Consider the following 27,434-nt stretch of genomic DNA (forward strand, 5'->3'; position numbering starts at 1 on the left):
GACATCTTTTCCCTGAGGGGGGGGGGGGGGGTAGGGGGGGGATGTGACATCTCTTCCCTGAGGGGGGGGTGGTTGGGGGGTGATGTGACATCTCTTCCTTGAGGGGGGCGGGTGGGGGAGGCTGTGACGTCTCATCCCTGAGGGGTGGAGTGGGGGGGATGCGACGTCTTTCCCCGGGTGGGGGGGCGGGGGGCGGTGGGGCGGGTAGGGGGGGATGGGTAGGGGTGATGTGACGTCTCTTCCTGAGGGGGGGGGGAGCGGGGTAGGGGGGGGATGTGACATCTCTGCCCCTGGGGGGGGGCAGAGACGTCACATCCCCCCCACCCCCCCTCAGGGCAGAGACATCACATTCCCCCCCCCCAACCCCCCCCCCCCTCAGGGAAGAGATGTCACATCCCCCCCACCCCACCCCCCCTCAGAGAAGAGACGTCACATCCCACCCCCCCAACCCCCCCCCCCCCCCTCAGGGAAGAGATGTCACATCCCACCCCCCCAACCCCCCCCCCCCCCCCCTCAGGGAAGCGATGTCACATCCCCCTCACCCCCCCCCCTCAGAGAAGAGACGTCACATCCCACCCCCCCTACCCCCCCCCCCCCCCCCCCCCCCCCCCCAACCTGGGAAAGTCAAAGGCAGTGCAGATAGCAGTGCTGTCAGCGCTGCCTTTGACTTTCGCGCTCGGGCGCGCTGAGTGCTGTCGGCTTTGAACTGCGCATGTGCAGTTCGGTGCTCCGACAGATGCCAATGCGCTAGGCCCCACCCACTGGATCCACGCCGAAAAAAGGCCTATGGGGGCGCTGGAGCACCGCTGCCAGGCACGGGTCTGATTTACGACCGCACCTGGCACTTAGATCCGATTTGGTAAAATCGGCCCCACCATCTTGACTTAGAACCATATCGCTGTTCCTTCATTGTGAATGGGCCTGCACCACACAGACTACAGTTGTTCAGAAAAAAAACTTACCATCACTTTCTTAAGGACAATTAGGAAAGGGTAATAAGTGCTGGCCATGTCTGTAACATCCACATCCCATGAATGAATGAGAGAAGTCATCCTTTTACACTGAATATGGATGTGTACCAGTTGAAGTGTCATAAAGTTTATTTATTAAAGTCTATTTATTAGTCACAAGTAGGCTTACATTAACACTGCAATGAAGTTACTGTGAAAATCCCCTAGTCGCCACACTCTGGCGCCTGTTCGGATACACAGAGAGAGAATTTAGCATGGCCAATGCACCTAACCAGCACCTATTTCAGACTCAGTAATGTTAGCTGGAGGAATCATAAAGTCTGACATAATGGAAGAGTCGATGAGAGATTCCTTGGGAGGGATTTTCCAGCTGCACTCACCCCAAAACCAGAAAATCCCGCCCGAGGTCAACAAACCTTTGTATGGTCTGTCCCCTTCCTGCTGCAATTCCCGTGGCAGGCGGGATGGAAAAATTCCACCCTTTGAAGCCACTTTGGTTGAAATGAGTGAGGAATGAGTCCCCACTCTCACCCACGTGAATCAATAGCTGGATACCAGTGCATAAGTGATGGACTTCCAATTCCAGGCATTGGGAAATTCTATTGCAGCACTCCATTTCCAAGGTGATATTCCAGCGGGCTCCTAGAAAAGATTCAAATGAGGCGCAGGGATGTTCATTTTGTGGTGAATGGGTGTCGAGGGTGGGGAGGGAAGAGGAAAACCATTTGCTGCAGATTTGATTCCTTGCCACCTGATTACAGAGAAGAATTGATGGTTGCTATAACAAGCCCACTTTCTTGTAATTGAAACGAGTTTGCCTGGTGGCCTTGGGCTGACAAAGAATAAACGAAACTGAGAAAATTAAATTAAATATAAAAAAACAAACATTTGCGGAGTTCACGGACATGTTCAGATTACAACACTTCACATTCAAAATGTCTGCAGCATGAAAAATGGAGCAGAATAATTCATCAGTCCGAGGAGATAAAACTCATATCCGCAGAATGAGGACAGATTCTGGATGTCGGAGGAACATGGATGTGTGGGAGTGATAAATATTTTTCAATCCTCATAGTTTGAAAAATATTGAATTGGTCGATTATGATTGAAATGTGTTATTGTTGCTTTGTGTCGACCCAGGTACTGTTGAGCACAGAATCCTTTCATCTTTTAACTATTTCACAGTACAACCTACAATGCTTACAGCGCAACAGATACACTACCAATTCAACATTAGATTTATTCGATTACATAACTAAGTTTAGTTGAACACAGCTAGTTTATAGTGAAGTCCTGGAAAGAAAGAAATGACACATGTGGCAACAGTGTAAGTCATACTAAAGACAGTCAACATGAAATATTACAAACAAGGGGAGCTGTGGAGAGAGTAGAATACATAAAAGATGTGACAGAGTCAACATTGCATCCATAATATTATACAGAATGCACTCCACTCCCTGATTGGTGCATTGCCTTGCTCAATGGCATAGAATTTTTTATTTTATTAATTTATGGGATGCAGGCATCATTGGCTGGGCCAGCATTTATTGCCCTTCCCTAATTACCCTTGAACCGAGTGGATTGCCAGACCAGTTCAGAGAGGGCATTTAACATTTCCGTGGGTCTGGAGTCACAGGTAGTCCAGACCAGATAAGGACAGCAGATTTCCTTCTCTAAAGGTCAAGAGACAGCATTTGAACTGATCAGGTCAGGTACAATTCGACAAGCTGCTTTAATTTCACAGTAAGATGACTGCGCACAGCAACTGTTGATCAGGAATCAAATGAATTAATCTGTACAATGTAACATAGGGTAATTTTGCATTACAGAGGACATGCCATGCTAGCCCACCTTACTGAACTTAAACAAGATGGCCTCTTCATGATTTCTCAACTCTTTTAGGAAAGCCCTCACAGCTTTCCGTCTGGCAAGCCTAATTGTTCATGTAGATGTCCTGTTTTCAAAAAACTACTGCCCAGCCCTTTCTTTTTGTCATCCCTGTTCAAAGATGGAAATGAAAATACTTTGGAGCACAATGGCCAGAATTTTACCGTCATGCTCACCCTGGAATCAGGGCGGGCGAGGCTCACAGAATGGCATTCTCCATTGGCCTTGGGCGGGGTCTTACAAGCCTTGGGCGAGCTTGCCGGTAAAATTCCAGCAAATGGGTGCTAAGTGCTTTTTTTAATTATCCAGGCAAGGACTTATCATTTAGTTTAAGGAGAAACAACATTTACAGGATAAAATATAACATTACCAGTAACCTTTTTGTTCAAATCCTTTCTGTGGAAATAATAAATAAAGATTCATGAGATGTGACATCAAAGCAAGCAATAAAAAGGGCAAATGTTACCACTCATAAAACATTTGCGCATTGTCAAGAAAACAAAGGTAATTTTAAGGGATTAATAGTTGTATTGGTAAACATCAGTGATGCGCGATTAAATCACTCGGGAGGCTAGATTGTACCCGGGAAATAAAGGCTTTTATTACTAACAAGAATGGAGCACACTATATACAATACAATCCCAGACTAAAGGGTCTCCAGGCAGTGCAGTGACCTTTATACTTCCCCAGGTAGGCGGAGCCAACTGGAGTGTACCACAGAACAATATCAACAGGTAGAACAGCCCAACCCTAACCCCAACAGTAACAACAGTAACATATCTACAAACACCCATAGTGCTGACCATCCATGGCTCAGCACTCATAGTGGTAACCAACTATGGTTCACCACATTCACCCCTCCTTTAAAACAAAGGCCGACGGGGCAAAAAAAACAGAACAACTGTTCATATATTCACAAGTTCAGTCATATTGGAGGACCGCACCGTCTCTGCGACCTCCTCAACACTGGCGGTAACGCCGGTTCTGGTAACCGTGGTGACCTTCTCTCCAAGGCGGTGTCCAGTGACTCCTCCAGTTCCTCACGGACAGGTGGACCACGAGGTGGCAACAATCTGCTGGACTCAGGCAAGCTGTACACGGGAGTAAGAGGATTAAGTGGTGGTCCCGATACTGCCCGCGCCGTGTCAGGAGGGGAGATAAGGGTCGGGGGGTCCCTAACTAGGGGTGTGGGAGCGACTGGGGTTTCCAAGTCCCCTGCAGGCGCCAGATCTCTAATAGAGACCGTGTCCTCTCGCCCGTCAGGATATGCCACATAGGCATATTGAGGGTTGGCGTGGAGGAGATGGACCCGTTCAACCAAAGGGTCGGACTTGCGGGTCCTAACATGCCGCCGCAGGAGGACAGGTCCTGAGTATGTCAACCAAGACGGTAATGAGGTCCCAGAGGAAGACTTCCTAGGGAAGGAAAACATCCTCTCATGTGGAGTAGCGTTGGTTGCCGTACACAGGAGTGAGCGGATGGAATGGAGCGCATCAGAGAGTACCTCTTGCCAACGGGAGACTGGAAGACCTTTAGACCTCAACGCCAGTAAGACAGCCTTCCAGACTGTCGCATTTTCTCGTTCAACCTGTCCATTACCCCTAGGGTTGCAACACGTAGTTCTACTTGAGACAATCCCTTTTGAGAGCAGGTATTGCCTCAATTCGTCACTCATGAATGACGAGCCCCTATCACTGTGGATATAGCTGGGGTAACCGAACAGGGTGAAAAGATCCCGTAGTGCTTTGATAACCGTGGCAGCGGTCGTATCAGAACAGGAAATGACAAAAGGGAATCGTGAGTACTCGTCAATCACATTGAGGAAGTACACGTTCCGATCTGTCGAAGGAAGGGGGCCCTTGAAGTCCACACTCAGTCTTTTAAAAGGGCGAGTGGCTTCAATGAGGTGTGCCCTGTCAGTTCGGTAGAAGTGCGGTTTGCATTCAGCACATACCTGGCAGCTTCGGGTTATGGACCTGACATCCTCCACTGAGTAGGGTAGATTCCGGGCCTTTATGAAATGGAAGAGCCGAGTGACCCCCGGATGGCAGAGATCATTGTGGAGGGCCTGTAATCGATTCTCCTGCACACTTGCACATGTTCCACACGACGGGGCGTCTGAGGGCTCATTGAGCTTCCCTGGACGGTACATGATATCATAATCATAGGTGGAGAGTTCGATTCTCCACCTCAAGATTTTATCATTTTTGATCTTACCCCGTAACGTGTTGTTGAACATGAACGCCACGGACTGCTGGTCCGTGAGCAGGGTGAATCGTTTTCCCGCCAAGTAATGGCGCCAATACCGAACGGCCTCCACAATGACCTGGGCCTCCTTTTCCACCGCAGAGTGTATAATTTCGGGGCCTTGGAGGGTGCGAGAGAAAAAGGCGACGGGCCTGCCCGCCTGGTTAAGTGTGGCGGCCAGGGCGAAATCAGATGCATCACTCTCCACCTGAAAGGGGATGTACTCATCAACAGCATGCATCGTGGCTTTCGCGATGTCGGCTTTTATCCCTTCAAAGGCTAAGCGAGCCTCCGTTGCTAGGGGAAAGGAGGTAGACTTGATGAGCGGACGGGCTTTGTCCGCATAATTGGGAACCCACTGTGCATAGTATGAAAAGAAGCCTAAGCATCTTCTCAGTGCTTTGATGCTAGTGGGCAGGGGAAGTTCAAGGAGGGGACGCATACGGTCTGGATCAGGGCCAAGGACCCCGTTTTCCACCACGTATCCGAGAATTGCTAGGCGGCGCTTGCGAAATACGCACTTTTCCCTGTTGTAGGTCAGATTCAGGCGAGACGCAGTGCGTAAAAATCTAAGAAGGTTGGCATCGTGGTCCTGCTGGTCATGGACGCAGATAGTGACGTTATCCAGGTACGGGAAGGTAGCCCGCAGCCCGTTCTGGTCCACCATTCGGTCCATTGCACGCTGGAAGACCGAGACCCCATTCGTGACGCCAAAGGGAACCCTTAAAAAGTGATAAAGACGACCATCCGCCTCAAAGGCCGTGTATTTGCGGTCCTCTGGGCGAATGGGGAGCTGGTGGTAAGCTGACTTCAAGTCAATGGTGGAGAACACCCGGTACTGCGCAATCTGGTTGACCATGTCAGATATGCGCGGGAGAGGATACGCATCCAGCTGCGTATATCTATTAATGGTCTGACTATAGTCTATGACCATCCGGCTTTTGTTTCCAGTTTTAACCACCACTACTTGCGTTCTCCATGGACTAGAGCTAGGTTGGATGATCCCTTCATTGAGAAGCCGCTGAACTTCAGATCGAATAAAGATCAGATCCTCAGCGCTGTAACGCCTGCTCTTGGTTGCGATGGGCTTGCAGCCTGGCACGAGATTCTCAAATAAAGATGGTGGGGTGATTCTGAGTGTCGAGAGGCTACACGTGGAGCGCGCTGGGCAATTTGGAGGCTGCTGTGCTCCCACTGAAAGTGGAGGGAGTGGCCCATCATACTGCAGGGTTACCCTCCTCAGGTGGACCATAAAGTCTAGTCCCAGGAGCATCGGAGCGCAAAGGTGCGGTAACACAAGGAGCCTGAAGTTCTCGTAAACTGTGCCCCGCACCGTCAGATTGACCACGCAACTCCCTAGCACGGTAACAGACCGGGACCTCGACGCCATCGAAATTGTCTGTCTGACAGTCCGTACTCGGAGACCGCACCGTTTCACGGTGTCAGGGTGAATAAAGCTCTCCGTGCTCCAGCTGTCAAACAAACAATGAATTTGGCGTCCATTTACCTCTATGCCCATCATGGACTTGTCGAGTCTGTGAGGCTTGGCCTGGTCCAGGATGATTGATGCCACCGTTGGGTCTTGGGTGCCACTGCAGGCAGCTGAGATGGTTGATGATGATGACCCCTGCTGGTCGTCTGCGGTTGGTGCCGACCAAAATGGCTGCGCCCATGGATCGCACGTGGTCGGAGGCGCTAAAAGTGGCGGCCACTGCAGGTCGCACGTGTCTTGCGTTTCCGTCATCAGGAATGGCGGCACTCTGGAATCGCACGTGGTGGAAGACCTCGAAGACGCTGGAGACAAGGAGACAGGCTCTGGAGAATCACACGCCGCGCTGCTATGTATGGAGAGTAGTTTGGTCCTGCAGACTTTGGCATAATGCCCTTTCTTTCCACACGCGGAGCACAATACCGTTCTAGCTGGACATCGCTGCCGAGGGTGTTTCGCCAATCCACAGAAGTAACACCACGGGCCTCCTGGAGCTGCCGCCATCGTCAGGTCTGAGGTTGGAAACACAATCGTGCAGTTTTTCGGAGCCGCTGAACAAAGTAGAGTCGGTGGCTGTACTTGCCACGATGTTCCCACGTGGTCGGTGGGGTACGTTTCTAGACGCCTGGGGGCCGTCTCCATAGCGTCAGCCAATTCTACTGTCTTAGCGAGGTCTAGATTACCTTGCTCTAGCAGCCGAAGGCGAATATACGACGAGCCGATTCGCGCCATGAACGCATCTCGGATCAAGTCGTTCGTATACTGGGCCGCCGACACTGGCTTGCAGTTGCAGGCTCTGGCTAGCTGCTGAAGTTCACACAGGTACTGTTCTGTCGTTTCGCCGGGCTGCCGCTGTCGAGTGGCTAGAAGGTGTCGAGCATGGGTCTCGTTTGGCGGTTTGTTGTACCGTTTCTTAAGTAGTTCGATGGCCCCTATGTAGTCTTGGGCATCGCGGATTGATAAGTATACGGTGTCGCTTACCTTCGCGTGGAGGACCCGCAGTCTATCGGCATCATTTTGAATGGCTGTTGAGGCATCGATGTAGTCTTGAAAACACTTTAACCAATGGTCGAAAGTGTTCGACGCTCCTGCCGCACGTGGATCTAAAGTAAGCCGATCGGGTTTCAACATTTGCTCCATGGATTTAAAAAAAAATTTTGTTAGTAATAAAATTGATGCGCGATTAAATCACTCGGGAGGCTAGATTGTACCCGGGAAATAAAGGCTTTTATTACTAACAAGAATGGAGCACACTATATACAATACAATCCCAGACTAAAGGGTCACCAGGCAGTGCAGTGACCTTTATACCTCCCCAGGTAGGCGGAGCCAACTGGAGTGTACCACAGAACAATATCAACAGGTAGAACAGCCCAACCCTAACCCCAACAGTAACAACAGTAACATATCTACAAACACCCATAGTGCTGACCATCCATGGCTCAGCACTCATAGTGGTAACCAACTATGGTTCACCACAATCAGAAAGAATGTATTGTTTCAAGTGGGTTTAATTTAGTGTTTCTGTGTAAGGAAGGGCAAACCTATAAGTTAGATTCACGATGGATGAAGGTATTTGTATGTGTGAAGGGTGATTTAGTTCTAATAATGCTTCTATTGTATTAGGGAGGGTTATGGCGTGAAATTAAATATTGGGTTGGAGAAGAGTCATAGAATCATAGAGGTTTACAGCATGGAAACAGGCCCTTCGGCCCAACTTGCCCATGCCGCACTTTTTTTAACCTCTAAGCTAGTCCCAATTGCCCACATTTGGTCCATATCCCTCTATACCCATCTTACCCATGTAACTGTTTAAATGCTTTTTAAAAGACAAATTTGTACCTGCCTCTACTACTACTTCTGGCAGCTTGTTCCAGACACTCACCATCCTCCGTGTGAAATTTTTTTCCCTCTGGACACTTTTGTATCTCTCCCCTCTCACCTTAAACCTATGCCCTCTAGTTTTAGACTCCCCTACCTTTGGGAAAAGATATTGACTATCTAGCTGATCTATGCCCCTCATTATTTTATAGATCTCTATAAGATCACCCCTAAGCCTCCTACATTCCAGAGAAAAAAGTCCCAGTCTATCCAGTGTCTCCTTATAACTGACACCACCAAGTCCCGGTAGCATCCGAGTAAATCTTTTCTGTGCTTTTTCTAGTTTAATAATATCCTTTATATAATAGGGTGACCAGAACTGTACATAGTATTCCAAGTGTGGCCTAACCAATGTCTTGTTCAACTTCAACAAGATATCCCAACTCCTGTATTCAATGTTCTGACCAATGAAACCAAGCATGCCGAATGCCTTCTTCACCACTCTATCTACCTGTGACTCCACTTTCAAGGAGCTATGAATCTGTATCCTAGATCTCTTCGTTCTATAACTCTCCCCAATGCCCTAAAATTAACTGAGTAAGTCCTGCCCTGGTTTGATCTACCAAAATTCAATGCCTCAGATTTATCTAAATTAAATACCATCTGCATTCGTCATCCCACTGGCCCAATTGATCACGATCCCGTTGTAATCTTAGATAACCTTCTTCACTGTCCACCTTGCCACCAATCCTAGTGTCATCTGCAAACTTACTAACCATGCCTACAAAACTCTCATCCAAATCATTAATATAAATGACAAATAATAGTGGTCCCAGCACTGATCCCGGAGGCACACCGCTGGTCGCAGGCCTCCAGTTTACAAAACAACTCTCTACAACCATCCTCTGCCTTCTGTCATCAAGCTAATTTTGTATCCACTTGGCTACCTCACCCTGGATCCCATGAGATTAAACCTTATGCAACAACCTAAAGTCCACGTAGACAACATCAACTGCACTGCTCTCATCTACCTTTTTGGTTACCCCTTCAAAAAACTCAATCAAATTTGTGAGACATGATTTTCCACTCATAAAGCCATGCTGACTGTCCCTAATCAGTACTTGCATCTCTAAATGCTTGTAGATTCTGTCTCTCAAAATATCTTCGAACAACTTACCCACTACAGATGTGAGGCTCACCGGCCTGTAGTTCCCAGGCTTTTCCCTGCAGCCCTTCTTAAACAAAGGCACAACATTTGCCACCTTCCAATCTTCAGGCACCTCACCTGTGACTATCGATGATTCAAATATCTCTGCCACGCGACCCGCAATTTCCTCCCTAGCCTCCCACAGTGTCCTGGGATATACTTCATCACGACCCCGGGATTTATCTACCTTGATGTGCTTTAAGACTTCCAGCACCTCTATCTCTGTGATATGTACACTCCTCAAGACATCGCTATTTATTTCCCCAAGTTCCCTAACATCCATGTTTTTCTCAACAGTAAATATTCATTTAGGATCTCACCCATCTCTTGTGGATCGACACATAGGTGACCTTGTTGATCCTTAAGGGGTCCTACTCTCTCCCTCGTTACTCTTTTGCCCTTTATGTATTTGTAGAAGCTCTTTGGATTCTCCTTTGCCTTAACTGCCAAAACAATCTCGTGTCCCCTTTTTGCCCTCCTGATTTCTCTCTTAACTCTACTCCTACACCCTCTATACTCTTCAAGGGATCCACTTGATCCCAGCTGCCTATGCATGTCATGTGCCTCCTTCTTCTTCCTGATGAGGGCCTCAATATCCCGAGTCATCCAGGGTTCCCTACTTCTACCAGCCTTGCCCTTCACTCTAAGAGGAATGTGCTTACCCTGAACCCTGGTTAACACCCTTTTGAAAGCCTCCCACTTACCAAATGTCCCTTTGCCTTCCCACAGACTCCCCCAATTAACTTTTGAAAGTTCCTACCTGATACCATCAAAATTGGCCTTGCCTCAATTTAGAATTTTAACTTTTGGGCCAGATCTATCATTCTCCATAGCTATCTTAAGACTAATGGAATTATGGTCACTGGTCCCAAAGTAATCTCTCACTTCTGTCACTTGCCCTTCCTTATTTCCCAAGAGGAGGTCAAGTTTTGCCCCCTCTCTAGTCGGGCCATCCACATACTGAATGAGAAATTCCTCCTGAATACACTCAACAAATTTCTCTCCATCCAAGCCTCTAATACTATGGCTGTCCCTGTCAATGCTGGGAAAGTTAAAATCCCCTACTATTTCCACCCTATTTTTCTTGGAACTATCTGTAATCTCTTTACATATTTGCTCCTCAATTTCCTGCTGACTATTTGGGGGCCTATGGTACAATCCTATCAAAGTGATTTCCCCCTTCTTATTTCTCTGTTCAACCCATGTAGACTCAGTGGCAGAACCCTTGGATATATCCCCTTTCAGTACTGCCGTGATGTTTCCCTTAATCAAGAGTGCAACTCCCTCTCCTTTCTTACCTCCTGTTCTATCTTTCCTATAGCATCTGTACCCCTGGGACATTAAGCTGCCAGTCCTGTCCTTCCCTTAGCCATGTTTCAGTAATTGCTATAGTATCCCAGTCCCATGTACCCATCCATGCGCTGAGTTCATCTGCCTTGCCCATCAGGCCTCTTGCTTTGAAATAAATGCAGTTTAATCTGGACTTCCCTTGCTCTCTGTCTTGCTTTTGCCTGATCTGTCTGGTACTAGGATTACTGACATTGCCTTTAATATTTAATGTGCTCTCTTTAACTTTTGTTCTGTCCTCAATCTTCTCTTCTGTCTCCCTACTGCTTTGAGTCTCACCCCCCGCCCCGCCCCCCGCACCCACCAAACTAGTTTAAACCCTCCTGAGTGGCTCTAGCAAATCTTCCCACCAGGATATTAGTCCCCTTCCTGTTCAGGCCTTGAACAGGTCACCCCTTCCCCAGAAGAGATCCCAATGATCCAAAAATCTAAATCCCTGCCCCCTGCCCCAGCTCTCAAGCCACGATTTATCTGCCTAATCTTCCTATTCCTACTCTCATCAGCACGTGGCACTGGTAGTAGTCCAGAAATTAATACCTTCGAGGTCCTGCACTTTAGCCTTCTGCCTAACTCTCAATATTCACACTTCCGGACCTGATCCCTTTTCCTACCTTTGTCTTTGGTACCAATATGTACAACGACCTCTGGCTTCTCACCGTCTCCCTTAAGAATGTCCTGCAACTGCTCAGAGACGTCCTTGACCCCGGCACCAGGGAGGCAACACACCATCCTGGAGTCTCGATTGCGGCCACAGAAACGCCTGTCTGTGCCTCTAACTAGCGAGTCCCCTATTACTATTGCATAGAATAGAAACATAGAATCATTGTTTAGCCACCGGGGTCCATTTCATTGGAGAAAGGCATTTTGTTCTTAGTTTAACTGGAAGCTAGGGCAATCTGTTTATAAAGCTAGAGAGGGAACCATCTCTCAGCTTTGCTCGAAAAAAGCCATACCATGGAGTAATGTTAAAGAAAACAAGTGAAGAGAGCCAAAGTCCAGCTAGCTAAGGAAACTAAAGATGAAGCTTGAGGTTAATGGTACTAGAACAGAGAACTGTTCAGTAAAGACAGGCAGAGCTGAGAAGAAGACCGAGTGAAAGCGGCAGCTGCAGTAACCAGATTTGAAGTGGGAAAGCAGACATCAGAGGTAAAGCAAATGTTCGACGCCATTTTAATACAGTCTGGGAATCGTTTGTTAAAGCAATTGTGAAGACAAAGAAATCCTATAAAACCTGTAAGCAAATCCTTGATGGATGCCTCTGAGAGAAAGCATTGTGTAAGAGAAGATTTGAAAGTGTGTCTTTTTGAAAGCGAAATTTGAAATCATTCGTGTTGAAGCTGGAGTTCAGTAAAACAAAAAATGGTTCACCGTATAAAAATCATCTGAGGCGATTTTGAGGAGAAATCCACAAGCTTTCATTTGGGTTCAGAGTGGAGGGTGTCCATCCATAGCCAGCTATGTGTTTAAAGGGATTTTGTGTTACCAAGACCATTGTAGATTAAGATACTTTCTAACCTGTGTTAACCTTAAAATCTGTGCATATTTGTGAAGCCAGTGAGGGAGGAAAGGAGCATTGTTCATAATCAACTTTTCATGCTTGACAAATGTTTTTTTTGTTGTTAAAACTAATTAACAGTCCTGTGTCTCTATTCCGCCACATTTTCTAAAAAAAATAAAAGTTACGGGCTGGGATTCTCTCAAATAAATTCGAAGTGTCAAATTCGCATACAAATGGGAGTAACTCCCGCGGTTTCTTTTAGCGGGATTTTCAAAATAAGTCTCCCACACTCTGCACTGCAGAGTGCCTCAGGGAGATTCATGCTGAAAATCCGGGGGTGGGGCTTATTCCCATTGGAGAGTCTGGCATATAGCGCTGAGCGATCCACTGCACATGCGCCAATCTGTCATAACGGAGATTGGCGCATGCAGATTAGCCCTGCACTGCCAGCCCCCTCTGATCGCTGGCCAGCCTGATCGCTGGCCACTCTCATAACCCTCCATCGCTGGCCGTGCAACCCCACCGCCCCCCACTCCCTGAACGCTGGCCTCACAGACATCTCCGGGCCAGCCCCGGCAACCCCATCCCCCTGGCCCACCTCAATCTCCCTGATTTCTTCCCCTCAGCAGTTCCGACCCACCATCCCAGCAGTCCCGACGCCCCCCCCCCCCCAACCCCCAAACAGGCAGCCCCCCACCTCCCGATGGCCAACCCCGATCAGCCCTTTCCCATCCTCTGTCACTGATTCTGACTATAGAGTGGCAACTGGACCCCCCACCCTTACCGATCTCCCCCCACATAGACCCTGTCCCCTGTAGGCCCCACCCCCTCTGGCCCTGCTGGCGTGAATTGTTGAAATGTTGCGGCCAGGGCATGGTCCCAAAATTGTTTAATACTTGTTCTCCCACAACATTAGCCATTCAGTACTGAGTGCTTTCCACAGACTGGACATGACCATGGATCTGCCCTCAGGTGATAGAAATGTGTCAATCGAGTTTACTGAACACTCTTATAATGGTAGTATTGGTGGGTCACAACAGCATCTGCACATGTCTGATCAAAGTTCTATCATCCATTGATGTGTTGCATCCTTTATATTTATTTGAATATGTCACATATGCATTACAAAGGAATAATTGAAAATTATCTAGCTTAATATTATTCACAGCTAAACATTGTTCTAAAATAAATTTAACCGTGTTGCATTTGTTAATCAGTTGTACTGTTTAGCTCACTCTGTTGGGAGATGGTCTTCCAATTGAATCTGTATGAGCAAAAATTTATATTCTGTTTGGTTTGCAGCAGAAATGCAATATTAATAGAATATACAGCTTGGAACCAAAAATGACAGATTTTTATCAAAATCCAATTTAAAATTTGAGATTTTCTCATAAACTTTTTCTCAGTGTGAAATAATAAATGTTTTTCTTCCGCAGAAGCCATGAACATCCACAACAACATCATTTTGCATTTATATAGAACCATTAACACAGCAAAACATCCTATGGCTGTTCACAGGAGTGTAATCAAACGAAAACAACTTGACGTTGAGTAAAGGAAGGAGATATTAAGATAAGGTCATGTGTAGGAAAAAGCTTGATCAAAATGTTAGGATTTAGGGAGCTTCTTAAAGGAGGTGAGCATGGTGGAGAAGAAGGAAGGTGTACAGAGGGAGTTCCAGAGTTGAGGGCTGAGATGGTTGGAGGCAAGGCCATCAATGATGGGGCAAAGGAAGTGGAGGTGCACAAGAGGCCAAAGTTGTCCTATCCCACCCATAATTGCTATATAATCTCTTAGCTACATTCCCAGTATCGCTAAAGCATACATATTTACCTCCATTTGTCATCATTGGCAGCTGTCCCTCGATTCAAAGATGACATCTATTGAAATTGGCAGGTGTCTGCATTGGTCTTCTGACTGAACAACTCCATTGAGCTGCATGTTGCTAAATAGCCAGGTGGTCTGGGCACAGGAGGAGGCCATTCAGCCAACCATGCCCATGCTGGCTCTTTCAAAGAGCAGACTTCCTTAGCCCAAAGGATGAGATGAATTTAAATGTACAAAACAACAAATAATAAAGGTCAAGATTGCTAATTTATGATCTCATGGTCAGAGACACAAATGAGTAAAAGATAAAGAATATGTGTAATATGGGCAGAAAGGTGGCACAGTGGTTAGCACTGCTGCCTCACAGTGCCAGGGCCTCGGGTTCAATTCCAGCCTGGGGTCACTGTCTTTGTGGAGTTTGCACTTTCTCCCCGTATCTGTGCGGGTTTCCTCCGGGAGCTCCGCTTTCCTCCCACAATCCAAAGGTGTGCGGGTTGGGTTGATTGGCCATGCTAAATTGACCCTAATGCCAGGGGGTTTAGCAGAGTAAATGAGGGTTATGGGAATAGGGCCTGGGTGGGATTGTGGTTGTTACAGACTCGATGTTCCAAATGGCCTCCTTCTGTACTGAAGGGATTCAATGATTCGATAAACAGCATTTGGAAAGTTGTCGACCTGATAATATATTGTGGCTCACATTGCATGATACACCAGTTGTTGTAAAGCCTTGTTGTAAAAAATTCACTAACTCGTCATTAACAATATCATGAGAAATCTATTCATTACGAAGAAAAACGACTCAGATTGTACATAGGATGAGATGAGGGAAGCTCAACTCTTCTGTGTGTTATATGTCTTTCCAAGTATGAATGGGATAGTGGGATATTGTTTGAACCTGGATCTATTCCATTTCTTTCGAATATTGCTATAGTGCAAGGCCAAACTGCACAGAAAATGCCCTTTTCCAATTATTAATTACTTTGACTTACATTTTACTATTATCCAATTCTTATATAGCCAGCATGAGAAATCCTTTTGGAACTTTTGTTTAATTTAACAACCAACTGAATTGAAAAGTCAAATTTTAAAACGTTTACCTTTTGGAAGGCCTTGTCATGTTAACCTCTAAATGGATGTCATAGATGGGCAAAGAAAAATCATGAAAGCAAATTGCAGACTCTGATGGAGAAACACCCAAGAGGCCATTACGATTCACAAGATGCAAGCAGGCAATGAGAGGGCTGCAGCTCTGGGCTTTTATTGGGATATAATGATAATAAGAGAAACAAATGAGTGCGAAGGAAGGTTGCAGCATTAAACTGTAGTTAAATCCAACTGCTTAATCGTTGAAGAGGGACTGAAGTAACTTTAATAGAGACAACAATAATTAGGTCAGAAGGGAACAGAGACTAATGGAGAGCTTCAGGGGTTAAACCTCGATGAAGCGAACAAAATATCTTCAGATACTGGCAGAAATGTTCATTCTTTGCAGTGAACAGTTGCTGCTTGAAACAGTGGAAATATGAACAGGAGTCGGTGAATAAAACCTGATGTGATCATTTTTATAATTTCCTACTTAATTTGTGGGACGTGGGCGTCGCTGGCTGGCCAACATTTATTGCCCATCCCTAGTTGCCCTTGAGAAGGTGGTGGTGAGCTGCCTTCTTGAATCGCTGCAGTCCATGTGCTGTGGGTTGACCCACTATGTGTGCTGTAGTTTTTCTATGTTTCTATTATGTAGGTCTAGAAGGTAGGGATGTGTTCGGCACAACTTGTGGGCCGAAGGGCCTGTTTGTGCTGTAGTTTTTCTATGTTTCTAATACCATTGGGGAGGGAATTCCAGGATTTTGACCCAGCGACTGCGAAGGAAAGGCGATATATTTCCAAGTCAGGATGGTGAGTGGCTTGGAGGGGAACTTGCAAGTGGTGATGTTCCCATGTATCTGCTGTCCTTGTCCTTCTAGATGGAAATGGTCGTGGGCTTGGAACGTGCTGTCTAAGGATCTTTGGTGAATTGCTGCAGTGCATCTTATCGATAGTACACACTGCTGCTACTGAGCGTCGATGGTGGAGGAAGTGGATGTTTGTGGATGTAATGCACCATAGAAAGCATCCTTTCCAGGTGTATCACAGCTTGGTATGGCTCCTGCTCTGTCCAAGACCGCAAGAAAGTACAAAGGGTGGTGGACATAGCTCAGTCCATCACGCAAACCAGCCTTCCATCTATTGACTCCATCTACACATCCCGCTGCCTCGGAAAAGCAGCCAGCATAAACCAAGACCTCATGTATCCTGGACACACGCTCTTCCACCTTCTTCTGTTGGGAAAAGGATACAAAAATCTGAGGTCGGGTACCAACCAACACAAGAGCAGTTTCTTCCCTGCTTTTATCAGACTTTTGAATGGACGTAGCTCGTATTAAATTGATCTTTCTCTACACCTTATCTGTGACTGTAACACTATGGGTGGAAATTTATCGGCTCGCTCTGCCCATCAATGGGTGGAATGGGCCGGTAAAATCGCACGAGAGCCGAGAAATCAGGATGGCTCTCGCCGGAAATGGGCAAGCAGCTGGATAACTTATTATTTAAATATATTGAAAATCTGATTAGCATGTGTTTAGTGAGCCCGGCACTCAATCGTCCAGGCTCACTTGCCTTTGTGGCCTTGCTGGGAGAGCTTTTCTCCAGCGAGGTAAACACCTGCTCCCTACAAACGGGGAAAATCCTATCGGCCTTGCCGCTCGAACCAGAGGTCATTGAGAGCAGGGAGGCCAAGGGCAAGAAGGGGGGACCCCTTGCGTACTGCCAGTCTGGCATCTGGGCAGTGCCAAGGGGAAAGGCCGATGGGGGCAGGGCCTACGAGGGCAAGGCCATTATTAAGTGCCATTGCCTTCCCCTCTCCAACCAGATTTTTGATTTGATTTATTATTGTCACATGTATTAGTATACAGTGAAAAGTATTGTTTCTTGCATGGTATACAGACAGACCATACCGTTCATAGAAAAGGAAACGAGCGAGTGCAAAATGTAGTTTGACTTTATAGCTAAGGTGTAGAGAAAGATCAACTTAATGTGAGGTAGATCCATTCAAAGGTCTGACGGCGGCAGGGAAGATGAAAAATTGCAGTAGAGCTTGACACTTTCAGACCAAGCAAGGGCAGAAAGCTTTTTTTTTAGCATAGTTAGGGCATCATGATCGGAACAGACTTGGAGGGCCGAAGGGCCTGCACCCGTTGTGGTGAACCATCGTTGGATCCCACTGGATAGTACTGAGCCAGGGTCTGGCCAGTACTACAAGGATGTACATATGTTACTGTTGGGTTGTGCTATTGTTGCTGTTGGGGTTAGGGTGGGGTTGTTACACCTTTGTACTGTAGTGTTGTGGTACATCCCAGTCGGGCTCCGCCTCCTGGGTAGAGGTACAAAAGGTCCCTGCTCTGGCTGGGACCCCTCAGTCTGGGATCGTGTATATAATTATTGGCTGCTTCATTACAGTAAATAAAAGCCTTTATTTCCTGAGCATCTAACCTCGTGTATGATAACACGCATCAATTTTATTTACTGTTGTTAAACTCTCGTCGAAGAAAAAAAAAAGAGAGTATGGAGCAGATACTGAAGCCGGAACGCCTTACACTAGATCCACGTGCGGTGGGCGGTTCTAACACCTTCGACCACTGGCTGAAGTGTTTCGAAGACTACCTGGCAGCCTCCGCAGCGGTCACCACAGATGATGACAGACTCTGGGTCCTCCATGCGAGGGTAAGCGACACTGTCTACCTCGCGATCCGTGCGGCCACCGATTACACAAAGGCCCTCGAGCTTCTGAAGAAGCGTTATATCAAACCGCCCAATGAAATACACGCTCGTTACCTCTTAGCCACTCGACGACGCAGTCTGGCGAAACGATGGAGGAATATGCGAACGAGCTCCTACAGCTAGCCAGGGGCTGTAACTGCAAAGCTGTGTCGGCTGAGCAGAGTATGAACGACCTCGCCCGAGATGCGTTTGTGGCGGGAGTCGGATCGTCGTACATTCGACTTAAACTACTGGAGAAAGGTAACCTTGACCTTACCCAGGCAATCGAGCTAGCGGAGATGCTGGAGACGGCCTCCAAAAGCCTAGTATTGTATCCTGAAGACCACGTGGAGACAACGTGGCAGGAGCAGTCGCCCATCCCTCCTCGTCCCTCGGGTTCGAAATGCTGCGTAATGGCGTGCTCACACTCGGGCCAGACGACGGCAGCAGCTCCGGGCGGCCCGCGGTGTTACTTCTGTGGGGGAGCGAAGCATACTCGGCAACGGTGTCCCGCTAAGGCTGTGTTGTGCTCCGCGTGCGGTAAGAAGGGGCACAATTCGAAAGTGTGCCGATCTAAATCTAGGAACGGCAGTGCGGCCAGCAATTCTTCAGAGCTTGGCTCTTCATCGTCGAAATCATCGAGGGGTTCATCCACGTGTGAGGCCAGGACGACGCCATTACGGTCGACGGAGTCGGAGGTGTGTGACCACCAGGGGTCGCTGAGTTTGGCGCCATCATCCACGTGCGACCTATGGGCGTGGTCATGTTGGTCGGCACCGACCGCGAACGACCAGCAAGGGTCCTTCTCATCGATTTCAGCTGCCTGCAGTGGCGCTCATGAACCAACGGTGGCGTCGATCATCCTGGACCAGGCCAAGCCAAATAGACTTGACAAATCTATGATGAACATCCAGGTAAATGACCACATGATTTATTGTCTGTTTGACAGCGGGAGCACTGAGAGCTTTATCCACCCAGACACTGTGAAGCGGTGTGGACTCCGGATTCAACCTGCCAAACAGACAATCTCTATGGCATCGAGGTCCCGGTCTGTCACCGTGCGAGGGAGTTGCGTGGTAACTTTGACGGTGCAAGGCACAGTTTACGAGCGTTTCAAGCTCCTAGTGTTGCCGTACCTTTGCGCACCAATACTTCTCGGACTAAACTTCATGGTCCACTTGAGGAGTGTAACCCTACAGTACGGTGGGCCACCCCCTTCACTGTCAGTGGGAGAACAGCAGCCTCCAAATTGCCCAATGCGCCCCGCCTGTAGCCTCTCGATGCTGAAGATCACCACACCCTCCCTGTTCCAGAATCTTGTGCCAGGCTGCAAGCCCATCGTGACTAAAAGTAGGCGTTACAGCGCTGAGGATCGGATCTTCATTCGATCTGAGGTTCAGCGGCTCCTCAAAGAAAGGATCATACAACCCAGCGCTAGTCCGTGGAGGGCGCAGGTCGTGGTAGTCAAGAGCGGGAACAAACCCCGGATGGTCATTGACTACAGTCAGACCATTAATCGATACACGCAGCTGGATGCGTATCCCCTCCCGCGCATATCTGCTATGGTCAATCAGATTGCGCAGTACCGGGTGTTCTCCACCATAGACCTCAAGTCTGCCTACCACCAACTCCCCATTCGCCCAGAGGACCGACAATACATGGTTTTTGAGGCGGATGGTCGCTTGTATCACTTTCTCAGGGTGCCCTTTGGTGTCACCAATGGGGTCTCGGTCTTCCAGCGTGCTATGGACCGAATGGTGGACCAGAATGGGCTGGGGGCTACCTTCCCGTACCTGGATAATGTCACCATCTGCGGCCATGACCAGCAGGACCACGACACGAATCTCCTGAATTTCCTACGCACTGCATCTCGCCTGAACCTGACCTCCAACAGGGAGAAGTGTGTGTTTCGTACGCGCCGTTTAGCCATCCTCGGATACGTGGTGGAAAACGGGGTCATTGGCCCTGATCCAGACCGTATGCGCCCCCTTTCTGAACTTCCCTTGCCCGCTAGTGGAAAAGCACTGAGAAGATGCTTAGGCTTCTTCTCTTATTATGCGCAGTGGGTTCCCAATTATGCGGACAAAGCCCGTCCGCTCATTAAGTCCACGACTTTTCCCCTAACGCCAGAGGCCCGATTGGCCTTCGATAAATTAAAAGCCGACATCGCGAAAGCTACGATGCACGCTGTTGACGAGTCCATCCCCTTTCAGGTGGAGAGCGATGCATCTGATTTCGCCCTGGCCGCCACACTTAACCAGGCGGGCAGGCCCGTCGCATTTTTTTCCCGCACCCTCCAAGGCCCCGAAATCCAGCATTCAGCGGTGGAAAAGGAGGCCCAGGCCATTGTGGAGGCCGTCAGGCACTGGCGCCATTACTTGGCGGGAAACCGGTTCACCCTGATCATGGACCAGCGGTCCGTGGCGTTCATGTTTAATAACACGCAGAGGGGCAAGATCAAGAATGACAAGATCTTGCGGTGGAGAATTGAACTCTCCACCTATAACTACGACATCATGTACCGTCCAGGGAAACTCAATGAGCCCTCGGATGCCCTCTCGCGTGGAACATGCGCCAGTATACAGGTGGACCGTTTGCAGGCTCTCCATAATGACCTATGCCATCCTGGGGTCACTCGGCTCTACCACTTTATAAAAGCCCGCAACCTGCCCTACTCGGTGGAGGACGTCAGGTCCGTAACAAGAAGCTGTCGGGTTTGCGCGGAATGCAAACCGCACTTTACCGACCTGACCGGGCACATTTAGTCGAGGCCACTCGTCCCTTTGAGAGACTGAGTGTCGATTTTAAGGGCCCCCTTCCCTCAACAGATCGGAATGTGTACTTCCTCAATATCATTGACGAGTACTCTAGGTTCCCTTTTGTTGTTCCCTGCTCTGATACATCCGCTGCCACGGTTATCAAGGCATTCCGTGATCTCTTTACCCTGTTCGGGTACCCCAGCTACATTCACAGCGACAGGGGCTCGTCGTTCATGAGCGATGACTTGAGGCAATTCCTGCTCTCATACGGGATTGCCTCTAGTAGGACCACGAGCTACAACCCTTGGGGTAACGGACAGGTGGAACGTGAGAATGCTACAGTCTGGAAGGCTGTCTTACTGGCGTTGAAGTCAAAAAGTCTTCCAGTCTCCCGTTGGCAAGAGGTGCTCCCTGATGCGCTCCATTCTATTCGCTCACTCCTGTGTACGGCAACCAATGCTACTCCCCATGAGAGGATGTTTTCATTCCCTCGGAAGTCTTCCTCGGGGACCTCATTACCGTCTTGGTTGACATACTCAGGACCCGTCCTCCTGCGGTGACATGTAAGGGCCCGCAAGTCCGACCCGTTGGTCGAACAGGTCCATCTCCTCCACGCCAACCCTCAGTATGCCTATGTGGCATACCCTGACGGGCGAGAGGACACGGTCTCGATCCGAGACCTGGCGCCAGCAGGGGACGTAGCAACCCCTGTCGCTCCCATACCCCCCGTTACAAACCCCTTAACTCTTGTTTCTCCCCCGGACACGACGCGGGCAGCATCGGGACCATTGCTTAACCCTTTTACTCCCGTGTACATCTTGCCTGAGTCCAGAGGATGGTTGCCACTTCAGGGCGTGTCAGGACTCCATGGACTACTGTCACCTCAGGGTCAACCGGCCTGTGAGTCCGTGGAAGAACAGCTGGACGCCGCCTTGGGGAGAATGCCACCGCAAGTACCTACTCCGGTGTCACCGCCGGTATTGAGGAGGTCACAATGACGGTGCGGTCCTCCTTACCATCTGAACTTATAGAGTGATGACATTTTATTCTGTTTTTTTGTACCCCGCCGGCCTTTGTTCTCAAAGGAGGGGTGAATGTGGTGAACCATCGTTGGTTCCCACTGGATAGTACTGAGCCAGGGTCTGGCCAGTACTACAAGGATGTACATATGTTTCTATTGGGTTAGGGATGGGTTGTGCTACTTGTTGCTGTTGGGGTTAGGGTGGGGTTGTTACACCTTTGTATTGTAGTGTTGTGGTACATCCCAGTCGGGCTCCGCCTCCTGGGAGAGGTATGAAGGTCCCTGCTCTGGCTGGGACCCCTCAGTCTGGGATCGTGTATATAATTATTGGCTGCTTCATTACAGTAAATAAAAGCCTTTATTTCCTGAGCATCTAGCCTCGTGTATGATAACGCGCATCACCCGTGCTGTACTTTTCTTTGTTCTTTGGACTGAGGTCCTTAAGTGGCAGTTCATCGTCCATTTGAGGGTCTTATTAGGGCTAAGCATGGGTGGGTTGCACAAACCCTTACCTGTCCACCATAATAAGGGAGGGGGGGGAGAATAGGATAGTGGTGGCAGGAAGGTGGCGAGTCACACATTTTATTTTATGTGCTCCCGTCGTCAAATGTGCCAGCTGAGAGCTGTAAAATTCTCCCCCAAAGTCTGAATAGTCTGCTTCCCTCTTCTTTCTTCTGGAAAATCCCCCCCAGAAACCTAGCACCTTACTGAATCATCCTGAGAAACCGTGGAGTATAACTGGCATTAATTGTTTTTTTCCTAATCTAGGGGTTATAAATATCACTATAAAAGTGACAAATACTAAATGTTACAAGGATCCTTGGTTAGAGACAAATTGCTATCACTAAAATAGAATGGCTTTGCAATTCTTTCGAGCATTTTTCAAATCTTTCTAAAAGGGTGAGCCGTTTTATGTCAAAACAACTCTAATTTCTGAAGCCTGAGGTACGAGATAACATGTCGCATCGTGACACATTCCTGTTTCTGTAGCCTCAAGGAAATAACTTCGCCCAATATTCCAAATTTTCTGCTTTTCAATACTTGTTTCAAATTACTTCTTTATTGTCACTTATGACTACTTGAATTACCTTGAGTTGGTTCACGAGGCTGCTGAAGGACATTGGCTTTTAATTAGGTGAGAACCACCAGAGGGCCTTGTGTTGTAGATATTGCAATCTGGGGATTTCATTGAACCATTTTTTCTCTCAATGGTTCCACAGGGGATTCAAACTATAACTATTTGCTGCAGGCTACATATCATTAGGATTAATAATTTGATTTAAACATAGAAAATTGGGGTAGGAGCAGGCCATTCAGCCCATCAAGTCTGCTCCATCATTCAGTGTGATCATGATTGATCCTCTATCTCAACGCCATACTCCAGCACTCTCCCCATACTCCTTGGCTAGGATTCTCCAAAAAAGATTCCAAGTCCCCAATTCGCATGAAACTTGGAGTACGCCCACTGATTTTTTTTGGTGTGATTTTCAGATTGAATCTCCGGCACTCTATGCAGCACATGGTTTCTCAGGATGACTCAGTAAGATGCTAGGTTTCTGGGGGGCATCTTTGAGAAGATAGAAGAGGGAAGCAGACTATTCAGACTTTGGGGGAGAATTTTGCAGCTCTCGGCTGGCATATTTGAAGACGGGAGCACATAAAATACAGTGTGTGACCAACTCCCTACCTTCCTGCCCACCACTGTCCTATGCTCCCCCCGCCCCACTGCCTCCCCTTATTATGGTGGACAGATAAGGGTTTGTGCCCTTAGCCCTATTGAGACCCTCACGTGGACTATAAACTGCCACTTAAGGGCCTGAGCTCAAAGAACAAAGAAAAATACAGCACAGGCACAGGCCCTTCGGCCCTCTAAACCCGTTCCGATCAAGATGCCCTAACTATACTGAAAAAAAAACCTTCTGCCCTTACTTGGCCCGAGCAGGATTCCCTCTTAAAATCAGTGGGTGGGGCCTACTCCTGCTGGAGAGGCCGGCAGCAAAACCATAAGCGGGCCACTGCACATGTGCCAATCAGTCAGCGTGGAGAATGGCGCATGCGCAGTGCCCCCGCGCCGCCACCCCCCCTCCCCACCCCATCCCCCCAATTGCTGGCCTCCAGATCACTGGCCAGCCCCACAACCCATTGATGCCCCACCGATCTGTTCCCCTCACATCCCCGGCCTCCCAGACCTCCCAGGGCCAGCCCCAATGTCCCCCCGCCTCCATGGGCAGCACCGATCTCCCCAACCGCCCCCACCCCCAGCCAGCCCTGATATCCCAATCCACCCCCACCGGCATCCCTGAACCTCCAGCAGTCCCGATACCCATGCCTCTCATGGCAACCCCCACCCCCCCGCCCCTCACAGAGCTCTTCTCCCATCTGGAAGGCGAGCTCCAATCGCTGTCCCCCCTCCTTCTGCCTGTGATCCTTGTGAGAGTGGCAGCAGGACCACGCCAACCCCACTTATCAACCCCATAGGCCCCACCCTGCAATAGATTCCACCCTGCAATAGACGCAATGCCATGTGGCCCCGCCCCTTGGCACTGCCAGATGCCTGTTGGGCAGTGCCAAGGTGCTCCTTGAGCATTGCCAGTTTGCCCCTTCGGCAGTGCCAGGGGGCCAGTTTGGCAGTGCCCAGGAGCACACCCCCTTACGCCTGACCTCCTTGGTGGGGGGGGGCCTCAATGGCCTCTCATCACTTCAGCGTGGTTGGCCACATGTCCCCCGTCAGTGGGAGCAGCATCAATTTCCGACGCGGAGCTGATCTCTCTGGGAATATTCGTTTGGGAGACAGTTCCAATGGGAAGCCCGCAAAATGGCCTCCGCTGATGTCATTATTTGCGGAAGGATATATTGGCCTTGGAGGGAGTGCAGAGAAGGTTCACCAGGTTGATACCAGAGATGAGGGGTGTTGATTATGAGGAGAGACTGAGCAGATTGGGTTTGTATTCATTGGAATTTAGAAGGCTGAGGGGGGATCTTATAGAGACCGATAAGATAATGAAGGGGCTGGATAGGGTAGAGATGGAGAGATTCTTTCCACTTAGAAAGGAAACTAGAACTAGAGGGCGCAGCTTCAAAATAAAGGGGGGTCGGTTTAGGACAGAGTTGAGGAGGAACTTCTTCTCTCAGAGAGTGGTGAATCTCTGGAATTCTCTGCCCATTGAAGTGGTGGAGGCTACCTCGTTGAATATGTTTAAATCACGGATAGATGGATTCCTGATCGGTAAGGGAATTAGGGGTTATAGGGATCAGGCGGGTAAGTGGAACTGATCGACTTCAGATCAGCCATGATCTTATTGAATGGCGGGGCAGGCTCGAGGGGCTAGATAGCCTACTCCTGCTCCTATTTCTTATGTTCTTATGTCACCTGGCCCATTGCGCTGCTGGAGCAGCATAGCGAGCAGGGAGAATTGCCCCCTCAACCCCCCCCCCCCCCCCCGACTCCTTTAGAGCCTAAAAATCTATTTATTTATTTCTTAAATATATTCAGTGATTTGATCTCGACAGCCTTCTGTGGTAGAGAATTCCATAGATTCATCACGCTCTGAGTGAAGAAATGTCTCCTCATGTCAAACCTCAATGGCTTCCCCGAATCCTGAGACTGTGACCCCTTGATCTAGACACCTCAGTTATGGGGTAAAGTTTAAATTTTGGTTGGCCGATTGGTGGAATGCATTAGAAGCTGTGACCTCATTAGCGAAGCCCAGCATTGTTAATAAGGAAATTTGGTATGTCCATTACAACTCTCAACAACTTTTACAGATACACCATAGAAATCATTCTTTCTGGTTGTATCACAGCTTGGTATGGCCCCTGCTCTGCCCAAGACTGTAAGAAACTACAAAAGGTCATCAATGTGGCCCAATCCATCATGCAAACCAGCCTCCCATCCATTGACTCTGTCTACACTTCCCGCTCCCTCGGCAAAGCAGCCAGCATAATTAAGGACACCACACACCCCGGACATTGTCTCTTCCACCTGCTTCTGTCAGGAGAAAGATACAAAAGTCTGAGGTCGTGTACTAACCAACTCAAGAACAGTTTCTTCCCTGCTGCCATCAGACTCTTGAATGGACCTACACTGTATTAAGTTGATCTTCCTCTACACCCTAGCTATGACTGTAACACTACATTCTGCACTCTCTTATTTCCTTTTCCATGAACAATATGTTTTGTCTGTATAGTGCGCAAGAAACAATACTTTTCACTGCATGCTAATACATGTGAAAATAATAAATTAAATCAAATCAAATCATTTTAAGACACTGCTGCCCATTTTCATCCAATGAACAAAGCACAAATGTTTGACAAATATGACAAATGCTGTATATAAACAATGATGCACCAAGTATAGTCTGTATTTGATTTTGATTTGATATATTATTGTCACATGTATTTGTATACAGTTAAAGGTATTGCTTCTTGCGCACTATACAGACCATTCATAGTATACACAGAGGAGAAGGAAAGAATAGGATGCAGAATGTAATGTTACAGTCATTGCTAGGATGCAGAAAACGATCAGCGTAATGTATGGGTTAATGGGTAATGGGTTAACATAAGGACTGGTTTCAGAAAGAAAAACCTAATTAGTGGCAAGATGATTTTAGTGAGTTTCACATTTCTGTATCATTTTCTGAGGAACAAAGTCCTGGCTATCAGCAAGGCAAATTCAATCAATTTCATCTACTTGTTCCACTTTTAGTATCAGCATAACAGATAGATATTGAATTGGTTCCCTCAGGCGGGAGTTCGAACAAAGCCTTCCATCTGATCTATTACCAGAAGTCACAATAAATGCCAAACTTTTGAAAATCTGCTTTTCACCCCATTAATCCTTTTAAAGATATTTTCAAGTGAAATTAACATTATTGCATTCATGAATACAACTGACCATGGTGGCTATCAAAATACCCATTAGTTTGCAATTTAAAGAAAAAAAATGTCATTTGCGTTTTTGCCATTTTTATAAATAATGCAACAAACCCTCAAAACTGGTACAGAGCATCAGGGTCATTTTTCCAAAGAAGAAGACAGGTGGACCCAACACAGTTGGTTCAGATTACTCATTAAAATCAGCGCTTACAGAATGATAAAGGCAGTGCTATATTGCTTGTGGAAAACCTTGCAGGAGCAAGTCAGACATTGCGGAATCTACATATTTGAGATAGGGGTCCCATGCTTTTCAAAATGTATCCGACTTAACACCTTAGTTCATCAGAAATAGTTGGGAGGTTGAAGGAAGGGAAGAAACACTCCAAATGTGATTCTTGCCAGTAGATGGGGTGGAACCTAATCTCACCAGTGAAGACGGCTACTGATCTCTTGGGGTGCCATTGTGCAGGTGCCCCAATCTCCCAGGGAAAGCTCCTATCACCTCCACCACCTCCATCGGGACCTGCCAGCCGTTGATCATTCCCTGGGCCATTCCCCCCGCCGATATCATCCCTCCCCAACTGATCACCACCGTTGCAGAATTCCCTCATCCCCCTGGACATTGTCATCCCCTCCCACCATTGAAAAACACTGCCCCACCAATTAACCCTTCCCCTCATTGCT

This window comes from Mustelus asterias, chromosome 4, assembly GCF_964213995.1.
Source record: "Mustelus asterias chromosome 4, sMusAst1.hap1.1, whole genome shotgun sequence".
Lineage (NCBI taxonomy): Eukaryota > Metazoa > Chordata > Chondrichthyes > Carcharhiniformes > Triakidae > Mustelus > Mustelus asterias.